Below are 21302 nucleotides of genomic sequence, written 5' to 3'. Positions count from 1 at the left end.
GAGGATTATCCTCATTGCTGCACAGAAGAATTACGTCCTGGAAGCACCGCTGGGTGCCAGGCCTGCTACTGGAGCAACGCCAGATGTTATGAACGTCTGGCAGAGCAAAGCTGATGACTACTCTATAGTTCAGTGTGCCATGCTTTATGGCTTAGAACCGGGTCTTCAACGACGTTTTAAACGTCATGGAGCATATGAGATGTTCCAAGAGTTGAAGTTAATATTTCAAGAAAATGCCCGGATTGAGAGATATGAAGTCTCCAATAAGTTCTACAGCTGCAAGATGGAGGAGAACAGTTCTGTCAGTGAGCATATACTCAAAATGTCTGGGTATAATAATCACTTGATTCAACTGGGAGTTAATCTTCTGGATGATAGCGTCATTGACAGAATTCTCCAATCACTGCCACCAAGCTACAAGAGCTTTGTGATGAACTATAATATGAAAGGGATGGAAAAGACTATTCCTGAGCTCTTCGCGATGCTAAAAGCTGCGGAGGTAGAAATCAAAAAGGAGCATCATGTGTTGATGGTTAACAAGACCACTAGTTTCAAGAAAAAGGGCAAAGGGAAGAAGAAGGGAAACTTCAAGAAGAACAGCAAACAAGTTGCTGCTCAGGAGAAGAAACCCAAGTCTGGACCTAAGCCTGAAACTGAGTGCTTCTACTGCAAGCAGACTGGTCACTGGAAGCGGAACTGCCCCAAGTATTTGGCGGATAAGAAGGATGGCAAGGTGAACAAAGGTATATGTGATATACATGTTATTGATGTGTACCTTACTAATGCTCGCAGTAGCACCTGGGTATTTGATACTGGTTCTGTTGCTAATATTTGCAACTCGAAACAGGGACTACAGATTAAGCGAAGATTAGCTAAGGATGAGGTGACGATGCGCGTGGGAAATGGTTCCAAAGTCGATGTGATCGCGGTCGGCACGCTACCTCTACATCTACCTTCAGGATTAGTTTTAGACCTAAATAATTTTTATTTGGTGCCAGCGTTGAGCATGAACATTATATCTGGATCTTGTTTGATGCGAGACGGTTATTCATTTAAATCAGAGAATAATGGTTGTTCTATTTATATGATTAATATCTTTTATGGTCATGCACCCTTGAAGAGTGGTCTATTTTTATTGAATCTCGATAGTAGTGATACACATATTCATAATGTTGAAGCCAAAAGATGCAGAGTTGATAATGATAGTGCAACTTATTTGTGGCACTGCCGTTTAGGTCATATCGGTGTAAAGCGCATGAAGAAACTCCATACTGATGGACTTTTGGAACCACTTGATTATGAATCACTTGGTACTTGCGAACCGTGCCTCATGGGCAAGATGACTAAAACACCGTTCTCCGGTACTATGGAGAGAGCAACTGATTTATTGGAGATCATACATACAGATGTATGTGGTCTGGTGAATGTTGAGGCTCGTGGCGGATATCGTTATTTTCTCACCTTCACAGATGATTTGAGCAGATATGGGTATATCTACTTAATGAAGCATAAGTCTGAAACATTTAAAAAGTTCAAAGAATTTCAGAGTGAAGATGAAAATCATCATACAAAAAAATAAAGTTTCTACGATATGATCGTGGAGGAAAATATTTGAGTTACGAGTTTGGTCTACATTTGAAACAATGCGGAATAGTTTCGCAACTAACGCCACCCGGAACACCACAGCATAATGGTGTGTCCGAACGTCGTAATCGTACTTTACTAGATATGGTGCGATCTATGATGTCTCTTACATATTAACCACTATAATTTTGGGGTTATGCTTTAGAGACGGCCGCATTCACGTTAAATAGGGCACCATCAAAATCCGTTGAGACGACGCCTTATGAACTGTGGTTTGGCAAGAAACCAAAGTTGTCATTTCTGAAAATTTGGGGCTGCGATGCTTATGTGAAAAAGCTTCAACCTGATAAGCTCGAACCCAAATCGGAGAAATGTGTCTTCATAGGATACCCAAAGGAGACTGTTGGGTACACCTTCTATCACAGATCCGAAGGCAAGACGTTTGTCGCTAAATTCAGAAACTTTCTAGAGAAGGAGTTTCTCTCGAAAGAAGTGAGTGGGAGGAAAGTAGAACCTGATGAGGTAACTATACCTGCTCCCTTATTGGAAAGTAGTATATCGCAGAAACAGGTTTCTGTGACACCTACACCAATTAGTGAGGAAGATAATGATGATGATCATGAAACTTCAGATCAAGTTGTTACTGAACCTCGTAGATTAACCAGAGTAAGATCCACACCAGAGTGGTACGGTAATCCTTTTCTGGAAGTCATGTTACTAGACCATGATGAACCTACGAACTATGAAGAAGCGATGGTGAGCTCAGATTCCGCAAAATGGCTTCAGGCCATGAAATCTGAGATGGGATCCATGTATGAGAACAAAGTGTGGACTTTGGTTGACTTGCCCGATGATCAGCAAGCAATTGAAAATAAATGGATCTTCAAGAAGAAGACTGACGCTGACGGTAATGTTACTGTCTACAAAGCTCGACTTGTCGCGAAAGGTTTTCGACAAGTTCAAGGGGTTGACTACGATGAGACCTTCTCACCCGTAGCGATGCTTAAGTCTGTCCGAATCATGTTAGCAATTGCCGCATTTTATGATTATGAAATATGGCAGATGGATGTCAAAACTGCATTCCTGAATGGATTTCTGGAAGAAGAATTGTATATGATGCAACCGGAAGGTTTTATCGATCCAAAGGGAGCTAACAAAGTGTGCAAGCTCCAGCGATCCATTTATGGATTGGTGCAAGCCTCTCGGAGTTGGAATAAACGCTTTGATAGTGTGATCAAAGCATTTGGTTTTGTACAGACTTTTGGAGAAGCCTGTATTTACAAGAAAGTGAGTGGGAGCTCTGTAGCATTTCTGATACTATATGTACATGACATATTGCTGATCGGAAATGATATAGAATTTCTAGATAGCATAAAAGGATACTTGAATAAAAGTTTTTCAATGAAAGACCTCGGTGAAGCTGCTTACATATTGGGCATTAAGATCTATAGAGATAGATCAGAATGCTTAATTGTACTTTCGCAAAGCACATACCTTGACAAAGTTTTGAAGAAGTTCAAAATGGATCAAGCAAAGAAAGGGTTCTTGCCTGTGTTACAAGGTGTGAAGTTGAGTAGGACTCAATGCCCGACCACTGCAGAAGATAGAGAAAAGATGAAAGAAGTTCCCTATGCTTCAGCCATAGGATCTATCATGTATGCAATGCTGTGTACCAGACCTGATGTGTGCCTTGCTATAAGTTTAGCAGGGAGGTACCAAAGTAATCCAGGAGTGGATCACTGGACAACAGTCAAGAACATCCTGAAATACCTAAAAAGGACTAAGGATATGTTTCTCGTTTATGGAGGTGACAAAGAGCTCATTGTAAATGGTTACGTTGATGCAAGCTTTAACACTGATCCGGACGATTCTAAATCGCAAACTGGATACGCGTTTACATTGAACGGTGGAGCTGTCAGTTGGTGCAGTTCTAAATAAAGCATTGTGGAAGGATCTACATGTGAAGCGGAGTACATAGCTACTTCAGAAGCAGCAAACGAAGGAGTCTGGATGAAGGAGTTCATATCCGATCTAGGTGTCATACCTAGTGCATCGGGTCCAATGAAAATCTTTTGTGACAATACTGGTGCAATTGCTTTGGCGAAGGAATCCAGATTTCACAAAAGAACCAAGCACATCAAGAGACGCTTCAATTCCATTCGGGATTTAGTCCAAGTGGGAGACATAGAAATTTGCAAGATACATACGGATCTGAATGTAGCAGACCCGTTGACTAAGCCTCTTCCACGAGCAAAACATGATCAGCACCAAGGCTCCATGGGTGTTAGAATCATTACAGTGTAATCTAGATTATTGACTCTAGTGCAAGTGGGAGACTGAAGGAAATATGCCCTAGAGGCAATAATAAAGTTATTATTTATTTCCTTATATCATGATAAATGTTTATTATTCATGCTAGAATTGTATTACCCGGAAACATAATACATGTGTGAATACATAGACAAACAGAGTGTCACTAGTATGCCTCTACTTGACTAGCTTGTTGATCAAAGATGGTTATGTTTCCTAACCATAGACATGTGTTGTCATTTGATTAACGGGATCACATCATTAGGAGAATGATGTGATTGACATGACCCATTCCGTTAGCTTAGCACACGATCGTTTAGTATATTTCTATTGCTTTTTTCATGACTTATACATGTTCCTATGACTATGAGATTATGCAACTCCCGTTTACTGGAGGAACACTTTGTGTGCTACCAAATGTCACAACATAACTGGGTGATTATAAAGGAGCTCTACAGGTGTCTCCAAAGGTACATGTTGGGTTGGCGTATTTCGAGATTAGGATTTGTCACTCCGATTGTCGGAGAGGTATCTCTGGGCCCTCTCGATAATGCACATCACTTAAGCCTTGCAAGCATTGCAACTAATGAGTTAATTGTGAGATGATGTATTACGGAACGAGTAAAGAGACTTGCCGGTAATGAGATTGAACTAGGTATTGAGATACCGACGATCGAATCTCGGGCAAGTAACATACCGATGACAAAGTGAACAACGTATGTTGTTATGCGGTCTGACCGATAAAGATCTTTGTAGAATATGTGGGAGCCAATATGAGCATCCAGGTTCCTCTATTGGTTATTGACCGGAGACGTGTCTCGGTCATGTCTACATTGTTCTCGAACCCGTAGGGTCCGCACGCTTAACGTTATGATGATAGTTTCATTATGAGTTTATATATTTTGATGTACCGAAGGTTGTTCGGAGTCCCGGATATGATCACGGACTTGACGAGGAGTCTCGAAATGGTCGAGGCATAAAGATCAATATATTGGACGACTATATTTGGACACTGGAAAGGTTCCGGGTGAGGTTAGGACAATACCGGATCACCGGGAGGTTATCGGAACCCCCCGGGAGGTATATGGGCCTTATTGGGCCTTAGTGGAAAGGATGGGAAAGGAGCAAGGGAGGGGGCGCCCCCCCAAGCCCAATCCGAATTGGGAGGGGAGCCGCCCCCCTTTCCTTCCTCCCTCCTTCCTCTTCCTTCCCTCTCCTACTCCTAATAGGAAAAAGGGGAGTCCTACTCCTGGTGGGAGTTGGACTCCCCCCCTTGGGCGCGCCACCCCCCTTGGCCGACCCCCTCCTCCACTCCTTTATATACGGAGGAGGGGGGCACCCCATAGACAGAACAATTGATCCCTTGGATCTCTTAGTCGTGTGCGGTGCCCCCCTCCACCATAGTCCACCTCGATAATACTGTAGCGGTGCTTAGGCGAAGCCCTGCGACGGTAGAACATCAAGATCGTCACCACGCCGTCGTGCTGACAGAACTCTTCCCCGACACTTTGCTGGATCGGAGTCCGGGGATCGTCATCGAGCTGAACGTGTGCTAGAACTCGGAGGTGCCGTAGTTTCGGTGCTTGATCGGTCGGGCCGTGAAGACGTACGACTACATCAACCGCGTTGTTATAACGCTTCCGCTATCGGTCTACGAGGGTACGTGGAAAACACTCTCCCCTCTCGTTGCTATGCATCACCATGATCTTGCGTGTGCATAGGATTTTTTTGAAATTACTACGTTCCCCAACACTCACATGCATAGACATATCATCCTACTACAATGCGTAGACTCAAATAACACGTACCGGCCATCGTTTATCGTCGACGCCTCTTTGCCACAAAACGGAAGCCATGCTTTGTGTTACGCCCGGTTATGCCAGGGGCTTCACAGTATGGCAATAAAGTCCGACCACCTTTTCGGTCGCTCGGCACCCCGAACTTATAGCACTATATGCATCAGCTCCGAATCATGTCTTGGGTCATTGGTTGGGTTTGCCCGGCTCCCATGTTTTGGTACCTTACGTTCCATTCCATCGGCTAAGGTAGCATTGGGAGAACTACTATGATTGTGTCCCAGTTCTGCCGGACGAGCACCTCAGTAGAGAAAGCCGAAAACGGACTGTCATGATGCAGCGAGAGCTGGTCAGCTGTTCGAGAGGTTGTATAATCCTTAAAGATTCATTCCGTATAACACCATCATCAATGCAGATTGCGACGGATCGGTCTTTCGATCAGGCGCCAATAGAGCCCCTAGTTCGGCCTTCTGAACACTAGGGGCTGCGCTGACCATACTCGAATTCCTATGGCTAAGTGAGAGTAGTAAAGCCCTATAGTCCGATTGCCTGGTTCGTGGTGAGCAACACCTCCTTAAAAGGACCCAACCATGGGATAAAGAGTGTTCAGATATATCCCGAACACCCCAATATTCTTTACGTGGGGGAAGAAGCCGACGACTAGCCAACCCTCAGGATTTACAAACAATAAACAGCCGCACGGGAAGAATATATGTTCAAACAAAACAGGCAATATATAATAAAAGGGCCATTATCCCATATTACAAAGAGCGGCATGAATGCCCTGAGGGAAATACAATGTCTTTGGTGCACTTATCCGCCGCAAGGCGGGCCCCTTTCAGCACACCTTCATAGTACAGTTCGGGCTTGCGATGCTCCTTACCCTCCAGTGGCCCCTCAGTCATCAGCTTCTCCGCATCAAGCTTCCCCCAATGCACCTTCGCACGGGCGAACGCCATGCGCGCTCCTTCTATACAGACTAATCGCTTGATAGCATCAAGCCGAGGACAGGCGCCCACAATCCGCTTCAAGAGTCTGAAGTAACTGCTTGGAATTGGCTCTGCAGGGCACAGCCGGACAACCAAGTCCTTCATGGCTAGTTTGGCCGCCTGGTGCAGTTCGACCAGCTGCTTCAGCTGATCGATAAAAGGCACCGGATAGTTCAGCGCCAAATACTACGACCAGAAGTTTCTCTCCACAGACTTCTTCTCCTCGGTCCGATAAAATTGGGCGGCATCTGATATGCTGCGAGGCAGATCCGCAAACGCCCCTGTAAAAACAAGAATTTAGCTTGTCGCTTAGAGTTCTCCTCACTATCATGTAAAAATAGCCATGAATACAACCGGCCTTACCAGCCGCAACTTTCCGGGCCTCCTAAATGTCCTGTACAGCACCTCGGGCTTCTTCCCGAGCATCTTCCGCGGCTTGGAGAGCTTGGGCGAGTTCAGATTCTTTCCCTACTAGACTCTGCTCCAAGCCCTCGCTTTTCTTGACAGCCTCCTGGAGCTCCCACTCAGCCGCGATAACCCTGGCCTCGTGTTTTTCACGAAGCGCCTGTTCAGCGGTAGCCTTCTCGTTGGCATCAGCCTACAACTTTCTTCAGTGCCTCATATTCGACACTCACCCCTAGGGCATACAACACAAATACTTTTCAATAGGCACAATTTCTCATTCGTGCCTAATGCAAGACAATGTTTCAACATACCTTGCTTATCCTCTAATTGCTTCTTCACACGGCCAAGTTCTTCCTCGGCCCGTTCCAGGCTATGCTTCAGTTCGGACACTTCCGCATTATGAGCGGCCATCTTCTCCACATACGCCTGTTTTCAAACAAAGAGGTGCACGTCAATAACAAAGGTATACACGAAAAGAGGAGTTGATCCCCTGCCCGGCTCTTTGTCTTTCGCCAGACAATGTATCAGGGGCTACTACTCATATTATGACGATTACTCAAAGGTTTCTTAGAAACCATACCTCAAAAGCCTTTATAAGGCCAAGGCAAGACTCATTTAGCCCGCTTTTGGCAGACTGAATCTTCCCAACCACCGCACCCATGAGGGTTCGATGTTCATTGATGATAGACGCGTTCTTTAACGTTGTCGATAGACCGCCCGGCAGCTCTACGTAGACAGAGGTTGCCGGTGGAGTAGGCAAACCTCCCTCCGTGGAGGGTGGCCGCTCGCCCAATCCTGGAGCCTTAGAGGCCTCCATGACCTTATCCGGCTCTGGGTCTCTTTGAGACGACACCTTGGTGTCGCGCCTGGACTTCGGAAAATGAGCCCCCGGAGGCGTATCACTCGCCACAGCATCCGAGCTCAACGAATCCTCCGATGAGGACTGCCCGGCAGGAGATCTCGCCGGGATGTACGAGATGTGGCGACAGTTAAAACTACTGTACCCAGACGACCCTGGATGCATAGGCGCATTCGGAATTCGGTTACTTACGGTTTTTCCAGGGGCTGGGCTCTGGGATCCCACTCTGGGCCGTTATCGGCAGACGGGGTGGATGCCTCTGGATGGGAACCTCTCCCCCTCTTGGGCGATTCGGCCTCCAGGGACGGGGAAGCCACACGCTTCTTCCCACCTGCAGAGTGAGGCTCGTCCTCCTTTTCTTCCTCCTCTTCGTCTTCAGAAGAAGGAGCATCGCTGGAGTCTTCGGATTTGGCATCCGAAGCCTCACGGGCGACGGAGGCCACTCCGGGTCTTCTTGACCTTCTTGGAGTCCTCCTTCTTTGGCGCCTTGTAAGGCGCAGGGACCAGCATCTTCGTTAGAAGAGGTCCGGCCGGTTCCTCCGGCAGCGGGGCCGGACAATGCATCCGCTCCACCTTATTAATCCATCCCTGAGGTCACGATGAAACAAGATTAAAATGTCTCCCTCATGACATGCCAACTGAAGCATGGATAGACAGGGCGTGGCTGTAACTTACTGGGCTTGCAGAATGGGATAATTGATACCCCCGGTCCTTGGCGGAGTCTGGCCACGATTTGCCGGACTTGAAGAGCACCTTCTAGATATCCTTGTGGGACGAGTCATAGAGCTCCCGAAGGGTTTGGTGCTCGGTTGGGTCAAACTCCCACAAAGTGCAGGCTCGACGCTGGCAAGGGAGAACCAGGCGAACTAGTATCACCTGGACTACGTCGACGAGTTTGACGTCCTTGTCAACCACACTCCGAACGCGCGTCTGGAGCAGTGACAGCTCATCGGACGAGGTCCAGTTCGGGCCCTTCTTGAGCCAGGACGTGAGCTGTAGTGGGGCTCCGGATCTGAACTCAGGAGGTGCAGCCCACTTTTTGCCGCGTGGTTCGGTGATATAAAACCACTGCTGCTGCCACTCCTTGACGGAGTCGTTGAAGGTTCCCTTCGGCCAAACGACCTTGGGCATCTTGCTCACCATGGCGCCACCGCACTCGGCGTGTTCTCCACTCACCACCTTGGGCTTCACATTGAAAATCTTCAGCCATAGGCCGAAATGAGGCGGAATCCAGAGAAAGGCCTCACACACGACGATGAACGTCGAGATATTGACAAAAGAGTTGGGGGAAAGATCATGGAAATCAATCCCATAGTAATACATGACTCCACGGACAAATGGGTGGAGGGGAAACCCGAGCCCGTGGACAAAATGGGGAAGGAACATGACTCTCTCGTAAGGCTCCGGAGTGGGGACGACCTGTCCCGCCGGTGGAAGACGGTGGCCAATCCTCTTGGCCAGATACCCGGCTTCCTGGAGCTTCTTGATATCCTTCTCCCAGACGGTAGAGGCCATCCATTTGCCTCCTGCTCCGGATCCGGACATCTTTGGAAAACCTCTCTTCGATGGAAAAGAAGAGTGCTTGGGCGTTAGGGCTCGAGCAGAGGGGAATGAGTTAGCGGAAGGAGAGGGCGTGGATAAAGAGGAAGAGACCTTATCTCTTTATAAGAGATGGTAAAAGCTTTTTGCGCCTCCCCACTTGCTTGGTGGAACCCGCTCACCTCCCACTCGCCGCAATTAGCGATGCGGTTGGATTACCCATACCCATATTGATGAGAATCCCGTAATAAGGGGACATGATCTTTGCTTCAACAAGACGTGCCAAGGAAACCGCCTCGCAATATACGCTGAGGCTGGATGTGGGAAAACGACCCGACCTTGATGACATGTCATGTTGTATAGAAAGTTGTCAGCAGAGTACATTTGTGAAATATCGTTCTCTCTACAGCGGTATGTGAAGATCATTTTGCAGATCTGGACACGGTCTATGTGTTCGATAATTACCTTGGAGTATTCGGAGAAGGAACCCGCCTTGCAATGCAGAAGACAAGACTGCATGCCGGACTCATCGTCATTGAAGCCTGGTTCAGGGGCTACTGAGGGAGTCCTGGATTAGGGGTATCCGGACAACCGGACTATATACATCGTCCGGACTATTGAAGCATGAAGATACAAGACACAAGACTCCGGCCCGTGTCCGGATGGGACTCTCCTTTGCGTGGAAGACAAGCTTGGCGATCCGGATATTATATTTCCTTCCTTGTAACCGACTCCATGTAAACCCTAGCCCTCTCCGGTGTCTATATAAACCGGAGAGGATGGTCCTTAGAAGGCCGATCACAATTACAATCATACCATCATAGGCTAGCTCTTAGGGTTTAGCCTCTACGATCTCGTGGTAGATCTACTCTTGTACTACTCATATCTTCAATATTAATCAAGCAGGAAGTAGGGTTTTACCTCCATCGAGAGGGCCCGAACCTGGGTAAACATTGTGTCCCTTGCTTCTTGTTACCATCAGCCTAAGACGCACAAATCGGGACCCCCTACCCGAGATCCACCGGTTTTGACACCGACACCCCTCACATTTCAGACAAATGCGTCCGTAAGACATGGTTCCACTCCCCTCCCAATTCCCCCCCATTCATACCTCGTGGGCGCCAAATCACCTTCTCCCCGGAAGCTCCCTTCTCCCGAGCCGCGAAACCTCATCCCCTCCTCCATGGCGCCCCCACCGCACCAATTTCACAGCCGCCCTCCTCCCTAATGCCGGAGATGCTGTCCATTTGCCATCGTGCACTAGACTGTGTGCTTCTTACTCCGTGCTACTGGAGCTGCCTCGGCGACGACCACGTGAACCGTACCGGAGCCGATTCACCACCGCTGTTGTTCACGGCGCCGGAGCGGCTCCAACTTCGGATCCATCCAGAGTCCCGGCGCTGCTTCCCCGTAGCCATCGACCGTCGCGATATCGGTGTTTCCCTGCCGCCGGTCGCCACCACAACCGCGCCGGCCTCACCGACTCGGTAGCTAGACCTGCCTTCTTCACCATGCCGCCAGATAGGTCGCACCCTCATCTCTAATCACTTTATTTAGGCGTCAGTTGTCTGAATTTTTATTCTGGGCCAATCGATTCCCAATGGGAAAGAACACCCCTCGAGGCGGCGAAGCTCCTAGGCTGCCGGTTGGCTGGTGTCTAATGTAAGGGTGCGGGGATGCAAGTTTGCCGCAAAAGCAACGCTTAGATGGCTATCTTAGAGTTGCGTGGGTTGAAGGTACTGCCGCCACCGGATCTGGATGACGGAGAGTCTTTGTGGATTGGCCCGGGGGCGGCGCAACCATGGCAGTGCGGTGGGGCGGGGAGCGGGGTTTTGGCCGGGGCCACGGACGGCGGAGGCAGGCTGCTTTGCCATTGGTCGCTGGCTCTTCGGGGAAGATTCCAAATAGTGTCAGCCGGGAGGCACAAGACGGCCATCAAGCCATCTGGCGTAGGTCGGACAGTACCAAAATAAAATAAAATCCTGTTACCCCAATTTAGTCTTTAGTCAACAGACGTGTGACCACTCTCGTACCTTGCTGTTGATCTCTTAGTGTATTTCTTCATATCAAAGAGATGTGTCGTTCTTAACATTATGCGTTATCTGCATATTCAGCCACACCGTCTTCTGACTCACCACAGCTGCTCCAACAAGGGAAGCATACACCAGAAGGGAGCTATAGTCCCCACTCAATAGTTCCCTGCATCGAATGCGCGTGCTCGACATGGGCAGCCACAACAACTGCAGGGCCATCGACAAGTCAGCACATGATGCTCACTCCTATGGATGGCGGCCAGATAGGTTGTACCCTCATCTTACTTGTGTGCAACATTTATGGCTTTGTTATTCATCTAAGCATGGAAAATAGATTATCACATTTCACTGTATATTCATGCTGATATCTTATGGGTCTTGTTCAGGAGTTAACATTGTTCCATAGTTATCATCCATCAGCCAATGCTATCCCACAGGCTGGTGATTATAGTATTATACCACTTCTAGTATTACCTATGTTGTTCTTTAATACTTTTGTGTGCCATCTAGTTAATCTTGAGTACAAACGATACATATTCTGTAGCTTTCATATGTGCTCTCCCTTTAGTTTTTGAGACCTGTTGCTGCTAGTTAACCCCAGTCCTACTATTTATGTCGTCTCCTACAGGAACTCATTACATAAATCTAACTACTAGTTGTCTTCCATGCATGTCAGATATAATTGCACACACTGATATATCCACGAGAACCTCACGAAGCAATGTAAAGGCCAATAAACTTGATGTCAATGATACCCAATATGATGGAACATGTAAATGCAGTTCTTCAGAAGACTTGCAGAAAGATGATGAATCCTCTTCACCCCACAAGGTCCTTTCTCTAACTTGGCCTGTGATATGGGTACAACATGCATATAATGTCCTGGAGTGTATCTACTCTGTTGCAATGCCATGTGCTTAGCATGCTGATCATGCATGTAAATATGCCATGCCTTCCTGTTTTTCAGTACCTATTCCATTCATGATAACATGTTTTCAAATTCAAGTACTATCATTCTACTCTATCGCAATGCCATCTGCTTAATTTGGACATCATGCTTCTGAATATCTTATGCATTGTTATTGATCAGTATGTACTTTATCTATCTACCATACAATGTTTTTTACATTGAAGCGTTGTTCTAGTGCTCTATTGCAATGCCATCTTAGTTCCCCAATCATACACGTGTATGTTGCCTTAGTTTTTTATGTACGTATTTCGCTAGCATACAGTTTTACATTCAACTAGTGTTTTTTTACTATGTTGTCCTGTCGTATCCCTAGCTTTTACACCATACTCCCTCTGTCCGGATTACATGTTGCCGAAATGGATAAAAAAGGATGTATCTAGAATTGAAATACGCCTAGACCCAACCATTTTTTCCGGATGGAGGGAATACTTGTCAATATTTCATGCCTTTCTATTCTTCAGTGCATATTCCATCTCTCTGCTGTAGCATGTTTTATAATTAAAGCACCATTCTTCTATACAAGGCATGCAAGGGGAAGACGACTATGTTAGAATTTGAAGGGTTATAAACAAGGCCTTTGCAAAAGATCCAAACGCCAGGAGATAATAAACCAACTCCAGTTTTTATAGATACTGCTCCAGCACAGAGAAACCCAACTCCTACTGATAATAAGCAGATTCCAGTGGCCAAAGAACTAGACCGCTCCAGTCCAGCAAAAATATGTCAACTCCATTCTAAGAAGTATGTGCGTATCCTTGCATCATGAAATTTTATAGCATGCTGATCATATTTTCTACATGTTTCTTACCCATCTCTCTTTTAGAAAATAAGCTTAACAGATAGAAGAATTTCTGCACTGGTATCGTCTGTGACTAAAGATTCTTGCAGGAATTCTTTGTGCTCCAATGTAGATGTAAGTACCTGTTGTATATCACTATATTTGTACATCAGCATGTATTTTGTTAATCAGCGTGAATCCAACCTTTATCTGATCTAAAATTAGTTGTAGCAAAATGTTAAAGGCGCCAATGTTGATTTTTGTAAAGAAAACTGCCTGGTATTTTTGCATACTGAGCTGCATGAGTGTACTATCTCATATCATGCACATTACTAAATTGTAGTGCTGCTCTGCTTGCCCATTCATTCATTATGTCAATGTTGCTTTCGTATTACCTTACCTGGCTAATGATAGCTGTCCCATATTGTGTTAATTTGGTGTAGGCTAGTTGCCCAAACATTTGTTGTGTCAATGTTGCTTTCCTATTATCTGACTTGGCCAATGATAGCAATGCTAGTGTGTTAATTCGGTGCAGGCTGCTGAAGATAAGAAGACAAACTCTGAAAATAACAAGGCAACCCCATTGTTTCTTTCCAATAAATCTAGGCCAGCTAATATGGCAATAACTCATGATTAATCTGTTTGGTTCCCCTCCTAATTTATGTTATGATGCAGTGATCGAGACACTCTCGACTATCAATAATACAAGCCTGCCAAAATCGCCATCTGAATCTGTTCAGTATCCTCTGTCTCGAATGCAACGAAAAAATGTATGTTTGTGAACCAATTAATGGCTGAAGCAATGATGGAAATGGTGGAGGAATCAGAGGTACAGAGTCGTGCGACACAACAACTGATCAATGTTTACAGAGATAATGTAGCAAAGTAGCAAGAACTTGCCCACATGCTTATGGGCGTCATCCGTGCTGAGGTTGAAGATTGTGACGTTGTAGATTGTTAGGTTCTGTTCATTTATTTGCACTGGCATCAATCTTTGATTGCCCAGTGGATGTAATTTCCTGTAATATATGCTGGATGTGCAACGTTTTTCCCTGTATGCCATACCTTTGCTTGATCGGTTTTGGTCCTGTGCATAATTGCTCGTCGTAATGGGCTCAAATTATCTAATTTGGCCTAAAGACATGTACGAACTTTAGTGGGCCCATTAAGTTAATGGGCCATTACGAGGCTGAAAGTTAATGGTCGGCCCTCTTACCTCCCGGGTCGTTAACAGGCCGACATCGAAGCGGGCAACAGGTGGGCCCAATTGATTTCACGGGCCGTTAACAGGCCGTTACTAAGTTTGGGCTACATATGGCCCAACTATGGTGTGGGCCTTTAGCAGGCCGAAAGAGACAACGGGCTTGTTCTGGACCATTAAGAGCATGGGTCGCTAAGAGGCCGAAAGTCAGGTCGTATTGTAAATGGCCCAACTGTGTTGTGGGCCTTTAGCAGGCCGAAAGAGAAACCGGGCTGGTATTAGACCAAGAAGGGCATGGGCCATTAAAAGGCCAAAACTCAGGTCTGACTATAAATGGCCCAACTCATTTATGGTCCGTGAACAGGTTGAAAGGCACACAGGGCCGGGAATTGGCCCAACACTTAAATGGGTCACTAAAAGGCCAAAACTCAGGTCCGACTACAAATGGCCCAACTGATTTATGGGCCGTCAACAGGCTGAAAGCCACACCGGGCCGGAAATTAGCCCAACACTTAAATGGGTCGCTAAAAGGCCAAAACTCCGGTCCACCTACAAATGGCCTAACTGATTTATGGGTCGTCAACATGTTGAAAGAAACACCGGGCTAGAATTTAGCCCAACATTTAAATGAGTCGCTAAAAGGCTGAAAGATATACATCCTGAAAATTGGCCCATCCATTGAATGGGCCGTTAACAGGCTAAAATCTCATCGGGCCGATAATGATCCTAAATATATAGCGGGCTGTTAACGGGCTCGAACTGACGATGGGCTACAATGGTGTCAAATCGTTAACGGGTCGTTGACGGGCCAAATTGGGACATATCATATGGGCAGTGGGCTTAAATGGACCTGACACAAGTAGGCCTTATATGGGCCGGCCTGCTAATTTTTACTGGGCCGGCCTTTTTCACCGGAATGGGCCACTGTTGGGCCATGCCACGTGTTGACCTATCATAGGCACCTCCTGTCCAGTGAGTGGATGACATCTGTCCCAACGGTGAGGCAACACGTGTTTCCTCCGACCAATGATGATTTTACACGTGGAAAATCCCCATTGGTCCAGGCTGTTAACGGGTTATCGGATCCAAAATCGGACCCGATAGCTTAACGGTGTTCCGTTACGGTGAATGCCATGTGTCGGTCACCCTTGACGAAAGCACTTCTGTGACGCGCGATTTATCGTCATGGAAGTGGACACTTCCGTGATGATAATTTTGGTAATGTCATGGAACACTTCTACGACAACACAGGTATGGCTATCTTGATTCTATCATAAAATCGTCATGGATGTACATGCATGACAAAAAACACGACCTACTGTGACAAACACGTATCATCACGGAAGTGTATTTTTTTTAGTGTCAGTCACGCGCGCGGGTTGGCCAAGCAACTGACGGACGGCGAGAAGGCACGTGCCTTCCCCAGAGGCCGCACAGTGCTGCCGCTGTCCTTCCTCGTCTGGGCAATGCGTGAGGGCACGCTCAGCGTGGATCCATACCAGCGAGCTAGGTGGTGGATGTACCGCTCCACCACCTCTCTGGCCCCGGCCCCCCTTGACGGCGACCCTGCAGACATCATCGGTGTCATGCTCACGTTGCCTGCTCCAGTCGACCCTGCGGACTATGCCTCTGACGATGACCTGACAAGGATTGTTGTCATCAATGATGTCGACACGGATGAGGACGAGGTTGTGCTCGTTGCGTCGGTCGCCGTTGAGGGTGGAAGAAACATGCCCATCGACGTCGAGCTCCTGCCAGAAGAGGTGAAGGTCAAAGAAGAAGAAGAGGTGAAGGAGCCAGAGCAAAAGAAGAAGAAGGGGGCAGTGAATAAGGAGCTGAAGAAGGTGCGCCGCTCCATCCGCCTGCAACAGCTGAAGAAGTGAAGAAGTAGTGAAGATGTCTGCAAGTGAAGAAGGGAGTAGTTAGGTATGTTGATCTATATATTGGCATATAAGTTACCTATGTTGAACTGAAGATGCTGTTGAACTGGTGTTATCTATTTTGAGCAGCTGCTGTTGAACTGCTGTTATCTATGTTGCCTATGTACTGCATGTTTTCTGCCCATGTTGTGCCCATGTGTACACATCCAAAAATAGAATGTACCAGGTGTTCACTTTCTGCCAAATATGCCAATATTCCAAACTGTACTACCTGAAGATCCCTGGGCCCCTTCCAAATATAGTGGTCTGAATTTAACTTAACTGAAATTTGCATTGTTAAGTTAACTAAATTTTGCTTGATCTGAATTTTGCTTACCGTTAAGTTAACTGAAATTTGCTTGCATTATCTGAATTTTGCCGCAACTATCTGAATTTTGGTACAATGCACACTTTTAGTTCTCTGAAAAACAATTTCATCATCATTTCTTCATGAGGCAAAAACAATTTCATCATCATCACCATGTGCACAATTTCAGTGCTCTGGAAAACAAATTCAGTTCATCATTTCTTCATTTGGTCACTACTACATCAACATTTCTCAGCACACTAAAAACACCCTACTTTCTAACAATGACAACTAGCAGAATGGCAAATAGGCCACCATAAAGAAGAGCTCCAAAACAAAAAATCTTATCCCTAAATTGCTCTCTTTGCTTCTGCATCTTAACAAATGCTCTCTTTTCTTTCTCATTACTTTTAGTTTCTGCTTCAAGTACTTTAATCCTGGCCTCCAACTCCATGTTCTTCATGGCTAGATCCTTAGTCACTTACTTGGCTCTGCCATCCCACTCACCAGCCCACTCCTGGAAAAATGATGAGTAATTCAGCAAAGTCAAGAACTACAGCGATCCAATGGCCTTGATCATCCTATAAAAATGGAAATTTTCATATCCTCAAAGTCAAGTGATTTCTGTACTTACCTTATTGCCACCGAAGTCAAGAACTGCAGTGACCCTGGCGCTAGGTTCTCCCGGCCCGCCGCTTCCCAGGAACCCGTCGGCGTCAGTGCCTACCCCATGGGATCGGAAGCCACTGCCACCCCCGCTCTTCTTCTTCTCCATGGGACAGGGGAAAGGGGATTTGGACAGGGGAAAGGGGAAATGGGAGAGATCTAGGGATTTGGACCAGGTGGGAGGAGGGGCCACAATATTAAATAACCAAGGGAGGGCCAGACAGGGACTGCGGGCGTCATTTCCAGAAACATTGAGGGGTTTGTCGCAAAAGAGTTGGTCCGACCAGGTGTGCCACGCAACAGCCAGCTCGGTGCCAATTGTCCATCTTCGATTGGCTGTGGACTAAACCATCACATAGTTTGCAAGTTTGTGGACTAGTTAATCACCTTTTGCAAGTTTATGGACTAAACCATCACATCCAATGCAAGTTTCCGGGTCTCTAGTGCTCTTGCCTGTTTTAGAAACAAACGAAAAAATAACGCTGCGTCCAGGTAACTGAAGCAAACACATCAACTCACTCCTGCCCCCTTTTCATTTACTTTATTTTTTTTAGGAATCTGCAGGCCCTCGTCATTTTGCTTTGTTCGATAAATTCCATATAACTTGTTCTATTTAAATCTTATGGAAGACATTGGGCCCATTTTCACTACTAGTTTTCTTACAAAAAATCATAAAAAAATGTAAACTATATTCTCATATTACAAATAATATACATAGAAATCATAAATAAAGTACAATCTTGTATAACAATATATATTAAGGTGGTGCTGCTCAGATGAAGCTATAGGAGGTGGTGTTGTTTAAGGAAGTTTAATATATCAGAAAAAGTCAGTCTAGCCAGTGATTTATATATATAATTTTAAAAAGTTTATCTTATATTTTAAAAAATCAATGTATATAACAAAAAAATTCATAGTATATTATACAATAATGTTCAGTGTGTATTTATAAAATAATCTTCAGTGCAAAAAAATATTGCATATACTAAACCTATATAAACAATAAATGTAAAAAAAATCTGATGAATACCCAAGATCTTGGAAAAGATAAAAAAACGAAACAAAAAAATACATACAAAAAAAGAAAAAAAAGGCCAGGACGTGTCTAACAGTATAAAGACGTATTCCTCCATTTTGACGCAAGCATTGCAGTGGCGTACTGCTTTGCGCACGCAAACTGCATACGGTCCGTCGCATGTTTGATTCCTGGCGGGCGCTTTATTTTTCCGTTTGTTTTTTTAATAAAACCTGGCAGCCGCCTTCATAAAAACCTGGCAGCCCGTTTAACTGTCAAATAATATAGAATTTCAGCATCCAACTTCAGCAACAGACCCCGCGTCGTCCAGTGGCTCGGCACGTGTGCAGAGCAGCGGGAGGTTGCCGGTTCAAATCGCGGCCGACGCACGCGAGTATGCAATTTTTCGTATTTTTTCTTTCTGGAACGGCTCTTTTGTATATGTGTGATTAAATAGAAAGCAAGGGTCTTTTTTGCAAAAGAATATGCCATGTAAGCCCTCCGACAGGCAGGCCCCAACGGTCAGATACACTATTGATACAGTACTTAGACCACTTTGCAACAACTAGCCTCAGATGTGGTATTGATATGCAAAAAAATCGAATAGTGATATTAATTCGTTACAGCTGCCCCAAATATGGTATCTCCGTGTAATTAACTCGGTTTAGGTGGAAGAAGAATGGATTGGGCCTTTGCTGTCTTCCTGTTGGTCTCGAGCACGCGCTTCCCGGCCCAAGAAAGCTCCTGGTCTTCTTCTTCTGCTGCTTTTATTTTGTCTCGTTTTTTCTGTTTTTGTTTCTTTTCCTTTTTTTCTAGAAAATCACTCACTCTGCCTAAATAAATAAATTACATCAAAGTCCATGAAACCGTTCTTTTAATTTTTTTCCATGTGTTCCATCAGTCGTAAATAAATGTTTTTATGTATTTTGTAAAAAAATTGTATGTTCACAAGTACAAGTTTTTCCATTCTTGTAGTGGAATTTATTTTATTTTGCAACAGCAATATACTCTTATAAATATTATCTCTAGTAAATATATCATATTTGTCTAAGTTATATGAATTTTCCCCTTGAACGCACACATATTTATTTATTTTGGATTACATGTATACTTTTTAAATGCATGAAAATTTTCCAAGTATATAAGTAATAAAAGGTAATATGTATGATATATATTATATAAGTGTTAGGGTTACATTCTCTGCGGTTTAACAGGCCCACACGTATCCTTAGATCAACGATTTGACCAATTTAGCACGAGTTATATAAACAAAACATTAGAAACTTTAAATGCTATATTTATAATGATGTTTATTGTGATATGTAATTTGGATTACATTGGTCGATTTTTGTTGATTCAGGGATATGCTTGGGCGTTTTAAACCGAAAATGAGGGAGTATATATATGGTAACATTTTTACATGTTGTGTAACTATTATATTTGTGATATACATAAAAAATCTCAAACTATATGGATTAATTAAAAAAAACTAGTTGGAATCCATTTTTACCTACAAAATTTTGGAAGCACATTATATATAAATTAAGTAAAAAAATTCACATATACTTAAAAGGGAACTAAAACAAGAGTAAACACATGTTTTAAGTGGTCCTCCACATCCGACTACCATGGTCGTCCCCACAGTCCTCCTCCTCCTTCAATTCATTCTTGTTGCCTCTCGTCCACCTACATATATTTTTTGCCCCTATGGCTGGCCCTCAAAACTAGTCGTCTACTACTCTACTACTCCTACTAGAAGAACGCCCGTGCGTTGCAACGGGGCCACATTAATTTTAAGAGTTCAATATTACGACATTGGTAACCTTTTTTATCATCAAATTCTCTCTCTCTCTCTCACACACACTCTCCCTCCCTCTTCCTCACTCTCTATCCCCCTCTCCCTCTCTCTCTAACACACACACATATCCATCTTATTGGGTACGGGACCATAATCCATCTATTTCACACATACACGCTAGTGCATAACAACATGGATTATATGTATTATATTTCCCACCAGAACTGAGGGAATTAATTTCATGTAAATCGGCCAGCCACAGCTCCAAGAATACGCGGACGAGGTGGCTCGAGTCGGCGTCGGCGCCGCCCGGCACGGGCCACGGGCCCGTTTCCAATTGCACGTGCAATGCACGTCTTCACAAATATTATAACCAGATGTGAGAAATCACATGCATAGAAAAGACATTCTGATAGCAATCCAAATACCATAAATCAACTTTTTTTTATTAGAAGATGTATTAGAAGGTTTGCATGCTTATGTATTAGAAGAAGAAATAGACATTACATAGAGTCGGGCGGCCATGCCGCGGTTACAAAGATGACGTGACTACACCTGGCGGGCAACCATAATGTCGCGGAAAGGAAAACAACCCACATACAGTTGAAATGAAACTATCTCCGGATATCAGCCAACCCTTTGGGCTTTGGCCCCGGAGAGCTTCCGCAATCCGACTTCGTCCTCGATACGTCGGCAAAGATCCTGGGCCAATCAACTTATGATTCAAATGTCCAAGAAATGCTATAATTTATCATTCTATGCATAGTTTAAAGAGTGAAGACACAAGCAATTATCTCAATAATTCATAAATTAGATTATGCAATTCTCATAAATGTTGTCTCCAATTTCATTCTCGGTGTATAGGTGAGAAGTGCACCAAAAATCGTGTTATGAGAATCAACATTTGTGCCATGTAATCGGCATTGTACATAGTAAACAAAGTTGCTGGAAGTTGTCAATAAGTACCATTCCCAACATCGTGCACAAAATTATACATGGCCAAGACTAAATAAATACGTAAATATGCAATTAAACAAATTAAACACAACTAAGGTAAATCTGCTTGGATTGTGCATCATTTGGGTAAAGAAAGTAGAATACAAAATGTGATACATGGAAGCAGTGCCGTGGGC

The sequence above is a fragment of the Triticum aestivum genome, chromosome 1B, assembly GCF_018294505.1.
Source record: "Triticum aestivum cultivar Chinese Spring chromosome 1B, IWGSC CS RefSeq v2.1, whole genome shotgun sequence".
In the NCBI taxonomy this organism is placed as follows: Eukaryota; Viridiplantae; Streptophyta; class Magnoliopsida; order Poales; family Poaceae; genus Triticum; species Triticum aestivum.
Note: the sequence above shows the minus strand (reverse complement) of the source record.